Source organism: Podarcis filfolensis (genome assembly GCF_964270895.1).
Source record: "Podarcis filfolensis genome assembly, chromosome: 2".
NCBI classification, from domain to species: Eukaryota; Metazoa; Chordata; class Lepidosauria; order Squamata; family Lacertidae; genus Podarcis; species Podarcis filfolensis.
The window spans coordinates 63,271,701-63,286,776 of record NC_139605.1 but is presented as its reverse complement, the minus strand read 5'-3'; the positions used below and the strand labels follow the sequence as shown (position 1 = coordinate 63,286,776).

Sequence of the window (15,076 nt, the reverse complement as noted above, 5' to 3'; positions counted from 1 at the left end):
AAAAAAAATCAGGGTTTATCTGCTGCTTTAAAAAAAGTTTTGAGGATGAGAAATCAAAAGCTTCTGTATTGTTCACTTATTGTTCCAGCTTATACCCTGGTCAAATATAATAAAAAAAGCAGAACTGATCCAGACCATCAGTTATTGTGGAAGACCTCATTATGCCAGGAACATCAGGATGTGGAGGCACTGGCCTGGTGTGTTATTGAAAATCACTGTCTGTCAAGCAAAACTATACACGAGAACCTCTGGCAAGCTGTTGAAATTCATGTTTTGCAAGCACTGAGCTGCACAAATGACTCAAGCAGAGGCATAAAATCTAATGGTGAATTTATAATCGACTTGAGACAGGGGAGAGGTGGGGGGTGCATTTGGAATAAGAACCTAGAAATCATTCCAAAGCTGATACACCTTCTCTTTGCAACAAAAGTATGCATCATTCTGATGCTACAAATTCATGCATTTTCAGATACAGATACCTATTTATCTGGTGGAGAAGGGAGGACTCATGAGCCTCTGATAGGCAATGGGTGCTTTTTAGTAGCCACAGATTCATAGAGTTGGAAGGGACCCTGGTGAACATCTAGTCCAACCCCCTGCAATTCAGGAATATGCAGCTGTCCCTTACAGGGCTCAAACCTGCAACCTTGGTGTTATCGTGCAACTCTTTACCTTGGACTTTGGTGGTAAAAAAAAATTGTTTTGTCTTATGGGGCCCACTTCTCTTATTGAATCTGTACTCTTACGTTCCATCTAGAATAGTTTTACTTGCTTTATAATTTTAACCATTTTATCTGTTTTTAATAATTGTATACAGTGGTACCTCGGATTACAGACTTTGCTTCAGGACGAGAACAGAAATCGCGCGGTGGCAGCACGGCAGTAGCAGGAGGCCCCTTAACTAAAGTGGTACCTCAGGTTAAGAACAGTTTCAGGTTAAGAACGGAGCTCTGGAACGAATTAAGTTCTTAACCCGAGGTACCACTGTATTGCATTGTTGTAATCCACCCGAAGACTTTATGGTGAAGGGTGGGTAAGAAATCTACCAAATAAATAAAACTTTTTGCTTCTGTTTTTGTACCAGAAGCTTGCATCTAAAAGGGTTTCATTCCACACACTAGGCTTGGGCTCCTGCTACAGAGGCTGGAACGCGCCCTAGACATATGAGTTCCTTGTTCAGGCACTCCACAAGTATTTGGAAGACTGTGAAATGTTCCTTGCAAAGTGGGCACTATCTCCCAAGTGTATCTGGGCAGGTGGTGGTAGATTCGGTTGGGACTACCTCCAAAAGAGAGTCTCTGGGTAGACTTTGATGCTTTGAGTGATTTGGGCACCTCACTTGAAGCTAGGGGTAATGATATGTGTGATACAGCACTAGAATCTGCCATTCAAAAGCACATCTTGTATAGCTAGCACCAGCCAGTGACATTAACTGCAACTGCACATATATATATTACTGTTGGCTTCTTGGGGTGTAGGGAGGGGCTGACTGTCTGCAGCTGTGGGAAGCATCATTTGGATGGGTCATATTTTGCAGCTCACAACACAGGAAGAGTGACAGTTTGAAAACCAAAATTTAAATTCAAAATTCAAAACCTCAATACCTCTCCCCTTATTCTAATTTTTTTTAAAAAAAAACCTGTCTCAGCTGAGACATTTTTTTCCAGAGGCTTACTTCAACAATCAATCAGTATATCATTTACCATATTAGGCCTTGCTGCTATATTGCGTTTTCAATATTGATAACTACAATACCATACAATAAAACAAAGTTGAAATGGACAGGAAAAGCCATATTTGGCCAAAAGAAATTAATGTAAATGTTTCCCCAGAAAATATATGTGCAAACAAGTATTATGTCAAAACTACCCGTAACAAATATTGATGCAACAATAGTTGGAACACAGCAGGGTGCCAGATCCCCAGTCTCCATCTTGATTTCAAAAACCATCTACTAGCAGGTAGATCAGGCTTCCTCAACTTCAGCTCGCCAGATGTTTTTGGCCTACAACTCCCGTGTTCCCTAGCTAGCAGGACCAGTGGTCTAGGATGATGAGAATTGTAGTCTCAAAACATCTGGAGGGCCGAGGTTGAGGAGGCCTGAGGTAGATTAACCTTGGGGTGAGAGGGATGAAACTGCCTGAGGCAATGAGAACATAGCTGGGGGGCGGGAATAGAAAGCTCAGAGTGAGAAAAAAAGCAGAGGGATGTTAATTTCTTATACTAATTATGTCTTTGATTTCCCAGTGGAAAAGGACAATGCTGAGAAAAGTGATGATGGAAAAGCCAAAGCCAATTATAGAAAAGTGGTGGGTAGGCTCAGCCCACCTGACATTAACCCCTGGACTAGGTAAGCCCTTGTCTGATCCAGTAGGGCTTATCTGTCATACTCTGAGCCCAGAATTGGAGAACATTTGCATCCCACCCTTCCTACACAGAACAAAAGGTGACAAGGGCATTGATAGGCTAGGATATGTTGAATTTTTCAACTTTCAAATTCCCAAAATGAGGAGAGCTATAAATTTGTAACATGACTTGGGAATTCCAAAGATATTTTGGTTGAATTAATTATTTAATTTAGTTTTGCTTGTTAGGTAGAATGTATGTAAAATTGCATAGAGATCATTAACAACGATTGCCAAGTATTAATATTATTTTTATTATTTAGTATTTAGTATTCAGAAGGTAAAATTAAAATTATTTGGTTTTCCGAAAGCAGTTTATGTGCTTCTTCATCAAACATAGCCTTGCCAAGTTAAATGTTACCCAATGACAACAATAATAGCAGGTCTGAATTCCTCAAATCCTAAAACATATTTTTAAGACCCTTCACTGAATAAATTTGCAAAAATTAAGTTTACCCCTAAAATGACATGTCCCATTGCTAGGTATTTAAAGGACTTGAAGCATGGGCCCATGATAGAAATTTGCATAAAAATTGCATATGCTCATTTATTTGCACAGATACTTCAAGTAAATTCATATGGCAGACAGCTAGGGACTCACCAGTATTATGCTATGCTGTGCGTCCAGCCATCCAATACAAAAAGTGTTTTTTTTAAAAAAAGTTTAATACAACTTAGAAGGGAGGGGCAGGAGATTTGGGTTCCATCACAAAAGCTGTGGGGCTCAGCCCTCTAGCGATGCATATCATTATTCCCCATGCATTTTGTCTTTACAACAAATGTGAGGGCGGTTAGGCTGAGTGTGTGTGACTGGTCCAAGGAAAGCAATGTGGACTTGGAGGGGATTTGAACCCAGGCCTTCCTAGCCATGGTCCAACACTCTAACCACTAAACCACACTGACTTTTACAATGATCTCCATTCGAAGCCCTGTCCTAAAGCCGTCTAAGAAGAATGAGAAGCAGGGTGGAGATGGGATCCCTATCTACTCATCGACAGCACCAATAAACAACAGCTGTAGGCTATGGTGGCCAGCATGAGAGGTGGAGTTGGGATTCTGGAAGCCAAGCAGAGGAATAGGGATGGGTTGGCAACGTTCTCATCCTAGCAGGGCCCCTGTGGATTATTCTCCATAGCATAGGAACCCAGATCTCAGCAGAGTCCTTAAATCCAGTTAAAATCAATGGGACTGAAAGGTGCTGAAATTTGGATTGTGTCCGTACAGTTTCATCTTTATTTATTTTCTGTCTTTGTGGTGTTTGAAATCATTTTAGGAATGTGCTTTGCATTTTCTTGGGTTAACAAAAATATTTAATTTTCTCCCGTAATTCACAACATGTTTATTTTGCATCAACGGAATCATGCTGAGTTCCTTATGAGGGCTATTTATGTCCTGTTTAGTAATTTTCATGGCTGCTAACCAAAGATGTGTCATATTTTTAAAACTATTGCATTCAATTTGTGTGTTTAATCTATATTTATACCCCTTTCTTATCAAATACTTCAGGGCTTTATTAACTGTTACTACCTTTTAGGAAGCCAAAATAAAGAATACTTGACACCTCATGTTCCTCTGTACAATAGAAGCAAAGTTCAATGAATTGGGGGGAGAGGGAAACGCAGTAAGAGCTAAAACAAATAAACAAGCAAAGTAAAACACAAGACAAGGAGTGAAGCAAAAAAAGAAACAACCACATCAGCAAAAACTAGTCCAAAGTATGCAAAAACAATTATAATTGTTAACAGTTCTTCCCTGAAGGGGAATCAATGTAATTTTATCTCACCCAGAGGTGGGGAAGCTTTTTTCAGATCAAGGGCAACATTCCCTCATAGGCAACCTTCCGGGGGCCACAAGTCAGTGGTGGACAGGTCCAGAGACAAAAGTGGGTGCAGCAAAAAGTGTGACTCTGACCTTTGTACAATGAAAGCCAGAGGTCTTTACATTCACCCATGCCCCATGTGCATTTCTCCATCCAGCCCAAGAGCAACAGCACTCAAGGAGGACCTAGGAACAGTCCCCAAGGGCCAGAAAGAGAGGCCTGGAGGGCCACTTTAGCCTTTAGGCCTGAGGCTCCCCACCCCAGCTGTAAATAGTTAGCCATTTCTTCCATTTTCTAGTAGACCTCTGAAAACTTCACACGTTACATACTTTGACCAGATGTATACGGTACACTTGTTTATTTTTAGAAGAAAGTCCCACTTAATCCAGTAGGACTTTCCAACAAGTAAACATGGCTGGAATCCGCCTGCTATTCTGGACTCACTGCCATGGTGGAATTGATAAGTGGTTTCTCCAGCCCAGACTAGGGCTCCTAAACCTTATAACCACCCTTTTTTGTGTGCCTTCAACAGGCAGGCTCACACGCAGGCATTGAACAGATGAGGCTCTTACTCAGACAGGAAAAAAAACACTGGGGGGAATACTGTTTCCTACTACAGGCACAGGGAACTGTGGCCCTTCTTGATTACTAATTGTTGCCAAAACCTCTCTCTTTATAAATAGGGCTGGAACCCTGTCTAGACGTTTCAGGCTACAGCTCCCACCATGCCTCACCATTGGTCGTGCTGTCTGAGGCTGATGAGAACTGGGATCCAACATCTGGAGAGCACAGGTTGAGGAAGGCTGCTCTACACACTTACTTGGAAGAACACCCCGTTGAATTGAACAGGACTTGATTCTGAACAGCTAGACATAGGATTGCACTGTTAAAAGCAAATCTTGTGCATCCTACAGTTAGTGGCCTGGTTTACAAAAAGAGCTGAATCACCAAAAGCAAAACTGATCGGTGGCAGCTGGCAGATTGAAGTTCTCAGCAACTTTCAGTGGAACATCTCTCTGATTAGCGATAAACTTTGTACAGGAGAGTAGGTTTAGGTACCCCAGTATCAATCATTACATCTCTGGCAGTTCTATAAATGTCAGACAGGCTGCTGATTCATTTCCTAAAATGGCTTCCTCTGGTACGGCCAACGTCTCTGGAGATAATGACTTTAAAGGCTCCTTAGGTAAGCGATGACTAGTGTTTCTTTTAAGGTCAAAAAGCAAGATTCTCCCATAAATCATCAGGAGGCTTTTTTAAAAGTGAGAATTTAAGAGAAGTAGCAGAATTTATAGCATCCGTTGCTCCAGCCGCAGAGCAGTAGAAGGTGGAAGCATGAATAAGGTTGCCATATTTTGAAGAGCAAAAAAGAGGACACATTTGCCAACATCTACTTTTAACAATGGATCGCTTTGATGACTCTGCCCATGAAAAAGAGGACAAATAGCAACCCTACAAGCATTTGTGACCCCATTATTGGGCAAATGAAGAGAGGCCTTTTTGGAGTGAATGTGCCCACACCACTTCAGTGGCAGCAGAAAGACAGAAAAGCATGTTGGCCATTCTCTAACAAAACATGAGACCTTAACTACTTCCAAATAAAATCACTGGAAAAAATTTTGGGGGGGTGGAAATTCCAGGTTTACCTGTGTGCTTTATAATATCACTTCACTCCCAAATATAGTATCCCCTCCCAAATCTCATTAAGCAGTGTTTTAGCTTCCCAGTGAGCAGCACAGGTATCTTGACTAAAGCAGCTCCCCTTAGACAAATGTTTCCATGTTTTCCCTCTGAGTCGAACTTCTCTGTTGTGGCTTCCTATAGAGTTGGGACTTATCACAACAGCACAGCACATTCAGCAGGGTTACAATGAATGAGATGAGCTTTAAAAGGATTCGGTATCCGTCCGCTTATTTTGCATTAGCCAAGCAAATGCTTTGAGAGGACACATATTCTTGAACTACCACTATATGGCAAGATAACATACTAAATATGTGAGTTTCTTGATACTTGCAATTTGGAGCTAGCATCTGAAAATGTAGGGGGATATACTGTATATCTTCATAGCGTTAAGATTCTATTGGCTTCATTTAGTATTCCGCCTCCCCTTTTAAAAATAAATTAAAATACTTTTTTTTTTTTTACTCTTCTGTTAAATATTATTTATGAGGAAAATTAGAAGGAAGTGCAGCCTACGTACTATATGGCGGGGAGTTAATGGTGAGCATTATTTTACTCCATTCTCTCCCTGTGAACTAAGAATGTGCCTTAATAAACTAGGGTTGTTTTTAGTAATCTCCTGAGATATGTCAGGGGAATTAGCCTTTGAAAATGGTGTGGTTTTACTAAGCAGCTGTATAGTGGATTTGCTAGAGGTCTGAGCAAGTACTGTAAAGCCTATTCTGTGAAGTGCAGATTTCCAATATGAGTAAGGAAGTGCTACAGTGACATCTATTGGAAAGCACTCTGATCCATCATTACAGGAAACAGATTAATCCAATAATCTATTTTGTTTGTCCGGAAGAATGTACAAGCCACTTAATCAAAGAATCCCTAAGCAGCGTACATAGAACAGTTTTTTTTTAAATTATTAATATGTTTCTTGGTTTGCCATGAAAACCAGTGCTTTGTGAGTGGTAGTTAGGAAATCACTTTCTACTTCATGATACTTTTCATTGGGCTAATCTTTCACTGATGTTCACCACGGTAACACTAAATCCCGGTTGTCTGCACAAAAAGTTCTTCTGAGATGAACTAATGCTATCCAGAGACCTGATGCCAAACTTTAGACAGGAATCAAGCATGGCATCCCAATTCAGTGAATTATGTTGTTGTTGTTGTTGTTTAGTCGTTTAGTCGTGTCCGACTCTTCGTGACCCCATGGACCAGAGCACGCCAGGCACTTCTGTCTTCCACTGCCTCCCGCAGTTTGTTCAGACTCATGTTTGTAGCTTCGAAGACACTATCCAACCATCTCGTCCTCTGTCGTCCCCTTCTCCTTGTGCCCTCCATCTTTCCCAACATCAGGGTCTTTTCCAGGGAGTCTTCTCTTCTCATGAGGTGGCCAAAGTATTGGAGCCTCAGCTTCACGATGTGTCCTTCCAGTGAGCACTCAGGGCTGATTTCCTTCAGAATGGAGAGGTTTGATCTTCTTGCAGTCCATGGGACTCTCAAGAGTCTCCTCCAGCACCATAATTCAAAAGCATCAATTCTTCAGCGATCAGCCTTCTTTATGGTCCAGCTCTCACTTCCATAAATCACTACTGGGAAAACCATAGCTTTAACTATACGGACCTTTGTTGGCAAGGTGATGTCTCTACTTTTTAAGATGCTGCCTAGGTTGGTCATTGCTTTCCTCCCAAGAAGCAGGCGTCTCTTAATTTCGTGGCTGCTGTCACCATCTGCAGTGATCATGGAGCCCAAGAAAGTAAAATCTCTCACTGCCTCCATTTCTTCCCCTTCTATTTGCCAGGAGGTGATGGGACCAGGGGCCATGATCTTCGTTTTTTTGATGTTGAGCTTCAGACCATATTTTGCGCTCTCCTCTTTCACCCTCAATAAAAGGTTCTTTAATTCCTCCTCACTTTCTGCCATCAAGGTTGTGTCATCTGCATATCTGAGGTTGTTGATATTTCTTCCAGCAATCTTAATTCCGGCTAGGGATTCATCCAGCCCAGCCTTTCGCATGATGAATTCTGCATATAAGTTAAATAACCAGGGAGACAATATACAGCCTTGTCGTACTCCTTTCCCAATTTTGAACCAATCAGTTGTTCCATATCCAGTTCTAACTGTAGCTTCTTGTCCCACATAGAGATTTCTCAGGAGACAGATGAGGTGATCAGGCACTCCCATTTCTTTAAGAACTTGCCATAGTTTGCTGTGGTCGACACAGTCAAAGGCTTTTGCATAGTCAATGAAGCAGAAGTAGATGTCTTTCTGGAACTCTCTAGCTTTCTCCATAATCCAGCGCATGTTTGCAATTTGGTCTCTGGTTCCTCTGCCTCTTCTAAATCCAGCTTGCACTTCTGGGAGTTCTCGGTCCACATACTGCTTGAGCCTTCCTTGTAGAATTTTAAGCATAACCTTGCTAGCGTGTGAAATGAGTGCAATTGTGCGGTAGTTGGAGCATTCTTTAGCACTGCCCTTCTTTGGGATTGGGATGTAGACTGATCTTCTCCAATCCTCTGGCCACTGCTGAGTTTTCCAAACTTGCTGGCATATTGAGTGTAGCACCTTAACAGCATCATCTTTTAAAATTTTAAATAGTTCAGCTGGAATACCATCACTTCCACTGGCCTTGTTATTTGCAGTGCTTTCTAAGGCCCATTTGACTTCACTCTCCAGGATGTCTGGCTCAAGCTCAGCAACCCCACTACCTGGGGTGTACGATACATCCATATCTTTCTGGTATAATTCCTCTGTGTATTCTTGCCACCTCTTCTTGATGTCTTCTGCTTCTGTTAGGTCCTTACCACTTTTGTCCTTTATTATGGCAATCTTTGAACGAAATGTTCCTTTCATATATCCAATTTTCTTGAACAGATCTCTGGTTCTTCCCATTCTGTTGTTTTGCTCTATTTCTTTGCATTGCTCGTTTAAGTAGGCCTTCTTGTCTCTCCTTGCTATTTTTTGGAAATCTGCATTCAATTTCCTGTATCTTTCTCTATCTCCCTCGCATTTTGCTTGCCTTCTCTCCCCCGCTATTTGTAAGGCCTCATTGGACAGCCACTTTGCTTTCTTGCATTTCCTTTTCATTGGGATGGTTTTCGTTGCTGCCTCCTGTATAATGTTGCGAGCCTCCATCCATAGTTCTTCAGGCACTCTGTCCAGCAAATCTAAATCCTTAAACCTGTTACTCACTTCCACTGTGTATTCATAAGGGATTTGATTTAGATTGTATCTTACCAGCCCAGTGGTTTTTCCTACTTTCTTCAGTTTAAGCTTGAATTTTGCTATAAGAAGCTGATGATCTGAGCCACAGTCAGCTCCAGGTCTTGTTTTTGCTGACTGTATTGAGCTTCTCCATCTTTGGCTGCAGAGAATATAATCAATCTGATTTCGATGCTGCCCATCTGGTGATGTCCACGTGTAGAGTCGTCTCTTGTGTTGTTGGAAAAGCGTGTTTGTGATGACCAGCTTGTTCTCTTGACAGAACTCTATTAGCCTTTGCCCTGCTTCATTTTGCTCTCCAAGGCCAAACTTGCCAGTTGTTCCTTTTATCTCTTGATTCCCTACTTTAGCATTCCAATCCCCTATAATGAGAAGAACATCCTTCTTTGGTGTCACTTCTATAAGGTGTTGTAAGTCCTCATAGAATTGGTCAATTTCAGTTTCTTCAGCACCAGTAGTTGGTGCATAAACTTGGATTACTGTTATGTTAAAAGGTCTGCCTTGGATTCGTATCAAGATCATTCTATCATTTTTGAGATTGCATCCCAGTACTGTTTTCGCCACTCTTTTGTTGACTATGAGGGCCACTCCATTTCTTTTGCGGGTTTCTTGCCCACAGTAGTAGATATGATGGTCATCCGAACTGAATTCACCCATTCCCGTCCATTTTAGTTCACTGATGCCCAGGATGTCAATATTTATTCTTGCCATCTCATTTTTGACCACATCCAACTTACCCAGGTTCATGGTTCTTACATTCCAGGTTCCTATGCAATATTTTTCTTTACAGCATTGGACTTTCCTTTCGCTTCCAGGCATATCCGCAACTGAACGTCCTTTCGGCTTTAGCCCAGCCGCTTCATCAGCTCTGGGTCTACTTGTACTTGTCCTCCGCTCTTCCCCAGTAGCATGTTGGACGCCTTCCGACCTGAGGGGCTCATCTTCCAGCGTCATAACTTTTATATGCCTGTTGTCTTTGTCCATGGAGTTTTCTTGGCAGGGATACTGGAGTGGCTTGCCGGTTCCTCCTCCAGGTGGATCACGTTTGGTCAAAACTCTCCACTATGACCTGTTCATCTTGGGTGCCCTGCTCGGCATAGTTCATAGCTTCTTTGAGTTCTTCAAGCCCCTTCGCCACGGCAAGGCAGTGATCCATGAAGGGGTCAGTGAATTACAGAATGACTATATTGACGATACATTTTGCCAATAGTGGCTGGCACAGGCAATGATGTGTGGTGTTTGGAAACCAGGTAAGCAACGCCACCCTCTCCACACTGGCCACTAATACATCTGCTCCCGATGCGTGATAAAATTATCCATGAGACCTAAGATTCACAGAATGGTAAAGTTTGAAAGAAATACACAAAGCAGAAGGATAAAAGGTGAGATCCTGGGATACAGATCCTTTTTATCACCAGAGCAATCAACAACCAATGATGGGGTAAGGGTGAGAAGATGTAGATTGGGAAAATAATGAAGAGAAAATCTGAACCCCCCCCCAACTGTTCTAATTTGGAGCCCCCGCTCCACTCAGAAAACAGCTTATAAATGAAACGGGGGGGGGGGGGAATCAGGGAGGTCTGATCACAGATTTCCAATGTAATGTATAGTTTGGTCCAAACTCATTTTCCTTCCCCAACAGTTTGCCTCACCCACAGCCACTCAAGACATCAGTCACAGCTGTTGTCCAGCTTTAAAGTAGAACTTTTAATAAGAACTTCTTGTGGACCTCAGGAAGGAAGGAATTTGCCCCAGTTCTTATTTTTCTGCATGACTACAATGTGTGCAGTTTCATTTAAGCCCTGAAACAAATTGGTGTGACCTAAGGAAGTAACCTATCGCATCCCCACAGTCCCTTGGCTGTTCCTTATTAGTACAGAAGATAACCATCCCCTGAGCAGAAAAAAATAAATAAATAAATCAGCACTTCAAAAAGGACATTCCACGTGAACGGAAGGTATCTTTGTGCAGCAACAAATTCCCCATCCTTTTGAAGCTTGGAGGAGAACCCTGCAACATATATAATCTTTTCTCTTCTAATCTGAAACTCTGAATCTTTCACTTCAACAAGCCAGAATCTCAGGTGTCTGGTTTTTGTGGTGGAAGTCTAAGTCTGCGGGAAGTAAGTTGGTTGTGTCATAGTCTGTCTCTCAGCATTTAGATGATTAAATGCCTTTTGTGTGCAAATTTAATATCTGGAAAAGTTGTATAAAAATAGAGAGAAAGCAAAATCTCTAGGAAACCAGAACCAAGCCTTAAAGATGAAAGAGTAGCCAAATTGAAATTCATCTGAAGAGATACTTTTGACACTTTGAAGTTATGGTGAGCAAAAACAGTTAAGTACAAGCAGTTGTCACATTTTTGAACTGATCATTGAGAGAGGGAGGGAATCTAGGGAACTTTTATTGGGCTAACAATAGGTTCAGTAGGAAGAGCAGCCTTTAAGATATCAGATCTGTAAATAAAACCTAATATACACTGACTGGCCATGGAATGCCTGGGTGGAAGCCAGCTGAGCCTGTGGTTTATTCATTTTTGGGACCACACTGCAGTGTTGCCTCCATGTACAGCCCACAGAAACCTTCCTATAGGAGTGAGTGGCAGCCATTCACGTATATCAGAGAAGGTAAGTAGATACATTAGGGTGGAGGGAGCTAAATTTGCCCCTGTACTCACCATAGTAATCCCACTCTCTGGCACGAGGAACACATTTCCCCCCCCCCCCCCGGCTGAAACTGAGCACTTCTTGGTCATGCTTGAATGCAATGAAACTCAGGAACGAGCTTTTTAAAAATATTAGACTTTTATAACTTTCCTTTAAATAAAATGACCTTTACAGCCAAAAATTACCAATGAGAGGGGCCAACAGTAATAGTTTGCACTTGTCCATCAGTTTCCAGTGGAATAGCAATTACTATGAAAACCCCTCTATGAGGAAAGGTTGCCACATTTGGGGCTTTTCCACCTAGAGCAAGCAGTGGACTGGAACCTCCCGGCGGGCCTTGGGTCATTTTCAGGTGCCTGCCCCATGCCCTCCTTCACTTGCCTGCTCCTTCCCCTGGCCATGCCATAGCTTGTTGGTTGGGCAACTCCTTGAATGCTGATTAAATGTTGGCAGAGATAGAGAAGTTTGTGGGTGCAAGAAGAAGAAAGATAGGTCTCTTTCCTCTGAGGAGAAAAGGTCAGAGAAGGCAATGAATGAAATTAGAAAGAGAAAAGGTTAGTATTTGCTATTAATAAAATGGTGTCAGTAAGGACCAGCCGCCAAACTCTGCCTCTCTCTCCCAATACGATAACTCAGGACTATCCAGCCAAAGCTGGATGATTGAGGACAGGTGGAAGAAAACACTTCTTTACACAATGCAGAATTAAACCTTAGGAATTTGCTCCCGCATCATAAATTGTAGTTAGCTGAATGGCTTTAAAAGAGGATTCGACAACTTAATGGAGTTTAAGGTTATCCATGGATACTAGCAATGGTGGTTATGGGATACCTTTGCTGTGAGAGGCAGAATGCCTTTGAATACTATCTGCTGGGAATTGCAAGTGAGGAGGGGCCTTTTGATCCCAGGCTTCCATAGGTATCTGGTAAGCCACTGTGAGAAAAAGAACCTGGCTGAGATAGTTCTTTGGTCTCATCTGGCAGGACTCTTCATATGCTCTTACTACACATTGGTGTGTTTTGTGACCATACGAAATATGTCTCTAAACTATATATATATACTGCCCAATGACAATAAAATCCACCATAAAAATGATAAATCTGCATAACACAGAACAGCATAAGAGAACAATAGAAAGATTTAACAAACTTAAAAGTTGTTTTTTTCTAAAGGCAAGCAGTTAAAAATAAATTAGATGTGAATTAAAACACATAGAATCATGGAATTATAGAATTGGAAAGTACCCCAAGGGTCATCTCGCCCAACCCCCTGCAATGAGGGAATCTCAACACAGTCCCCCACCCAATTTAAAACCAGTTTGCAAACCTGCTTAGCTTTGCAACTGTGGTAGCAGTTTATGGGGGGGCATCTCTATTTTCTCATGGGAAACCTCATTTGGGGGGGAAATGCTTTTTTCATATAAACCTCTGGCTAAATGCATCCAAATGGTTAGAGCTTTTCTTTATTGCATTTCTGAAGGCTGAGATGTGACTGACGAGTGCCTCAAAACGTGTGTCCGAGGACTGCATGCGGACCCTTTGACGCCCCACCCAGCTCCCATGCTGCCTTCCCAAAGCTGGGCAAGCGAGGTGCTGGTCTTTGGGAAGGAGGTGTGAGGGCTCTGACAGGGTCCTAGAGTCCTCTCTATCCTTCCCAAAGCCTAGTTAGCACTTTCCCAGCTTTGGGAAAGAATGGGGAGCTCTAGGACCCTGTGCCTCCTTCCCAAAGCCCTGTGCCTCACTTACCAGGCTTTGGGAAAGCAGCATTAAGGGCTGGGGTGCCTCAGATTTGGACCTCAACACTCCCCCCCCGCCCCCCCCCCCCGTGACTAGGCAGTGTGCAGCCTGCATGCTCTGTATTGAAGTACTCTTGCAGCCCACTTGGCATGAAATGTTATAGACTGTCCTGGACTAGCCCCTTCATCCAGGTAGATGAGATCATTGTAGTGGTATGAGTATGGTCCACCCACAGAGTCAATTACATAGAAACCTCAGTGCCTTTTTGTTTAGGTTTCAGCAGAGGACACATGAAAGGCATTGAAATCTAATGCTTCACAGCTTTATTGCTTGGTCATTGATTGGTGGCATGCGAGTCATTAAGGGTTCAACCACAGAATCCATTGCAATATTTTATTGCAAACCCCTCCACTCTTTGTTCCTGTTTCCAAAATGAGTACAGTAGTTCCCTAGACAGTGTAATTTACCAGGTCAACCCACTAGGTGGCAGTGAAAGCTCATGGTTCATGATACCGTGCTTGGAACAGCACTGAAGTCCAAGCTAAGCTCCCATGCCAGCAATTTATTCAGCCTTCATCCTGATTTGCTTGCACAGAGCTTACCCCAGTGATTAGACTACCTCTAGTCTTTACTGAGCATTTATCCTGATTTGTTTGCAGGGTACAGTACTTACATGTCTTCCTGTTAATCATTCATTCATCCTACGCTTTTCAGTGTATTTTCCTGTTACTTTCCTAACTGCACTTTCTTTAAAGTCCCTTTAAAGAAAAAAGCAGTTTTGTTATGCTAGTGTTCACTTCCAGATGCCTTGTTTATTGAACATTCATTCAACATGCATGAATAAATGACATTTGACTATTTATTGAGTGATCCTTCTGATTTGTTTGCAAAAACTGCTATGCCAAGCAATTCTTAACCCACACTTCCATTACATTTTATGGGCACTTTCCTTATTTCATCAAGTCCGAACTTGGGGGCAGGGGGGTTTATTGTGCAAGATCTCCAAATCAGTGTTAACTGTGCAACCTGAATTTGCCAGCGTGTAAGTGAATCCTGTCCCAAAACAGCAAGCGTCTGGAAGTGTCCGCTTTAATTGCACAAACTTTCTGGTATGTGCTTGAATCCGTCCCGCAAAATAAATCGTTTCAAGACTGGTGATGGCCTTTCATTTAGATGCTTTTTAAAGAGCATCAGAGGGAGAGATCCATCCCAAACTGAAAGCTTCCAACTTGGGAAGCTTTTCTTACTAGATGCATGCTGGGGGCAAAGGGCAGAAGTTATTTCACCCAGCCTTTCTTGGGTCTGGGCCTTTGGAGACGGTGTTACACTGGATGGACCTTGACCTGGTCACTCCTCAAGGTAGTCCTTAACTCTCGAAAAACAACTTTTGTCCACCCCGCCCTTTGCTGAGAAGCTGCCCACCTGGGAGCTTGCAAGCTTTTAAACTCAGGTCGGTGGGACTCCCGGCTTCCCTTCCCCTAGGCAAAAGCAGCAACCCCAGACCCTGCTCTTCCGCGAGTCGACTCGGAAAAGCAAGTTTCCCTCAGTCCCAGGTGAGTG

General features: G+C 42.5%; 1 protein-coding gene across 2 annotated transcripts in view; it reads right to left on the bottom strand.

The window, feature by feature from the left end:
• ADAMTS2 (ADAM metallopeptidase with thrombospondin type 1 motif 2) overlaps positions 1 to 15,076 on the bottom strand; it is a 338,043-nt gene that overhangs the window by 322,296 nt on the left and 671 nt on the right. The window contains exons 1-2 of one of the 2 annotated variants that reach the window (XM_083592178.1): positions 14,939 to 15,072; positions 14,190 to 14,274 (exon numbers count right to left, since the gene is read on the bottom strand). The gene's annotated coding sequence lies outside the window, so the exon portion shown is untranslated. Of the gene's footprint in view, positions 1 to 14,189; positions 14,275 to 14,938; positions 15,073 to 15,076 lie in introns of those variants that run through there. The other variant, XM_083592179.1, reaches the window with a different exon arrangement.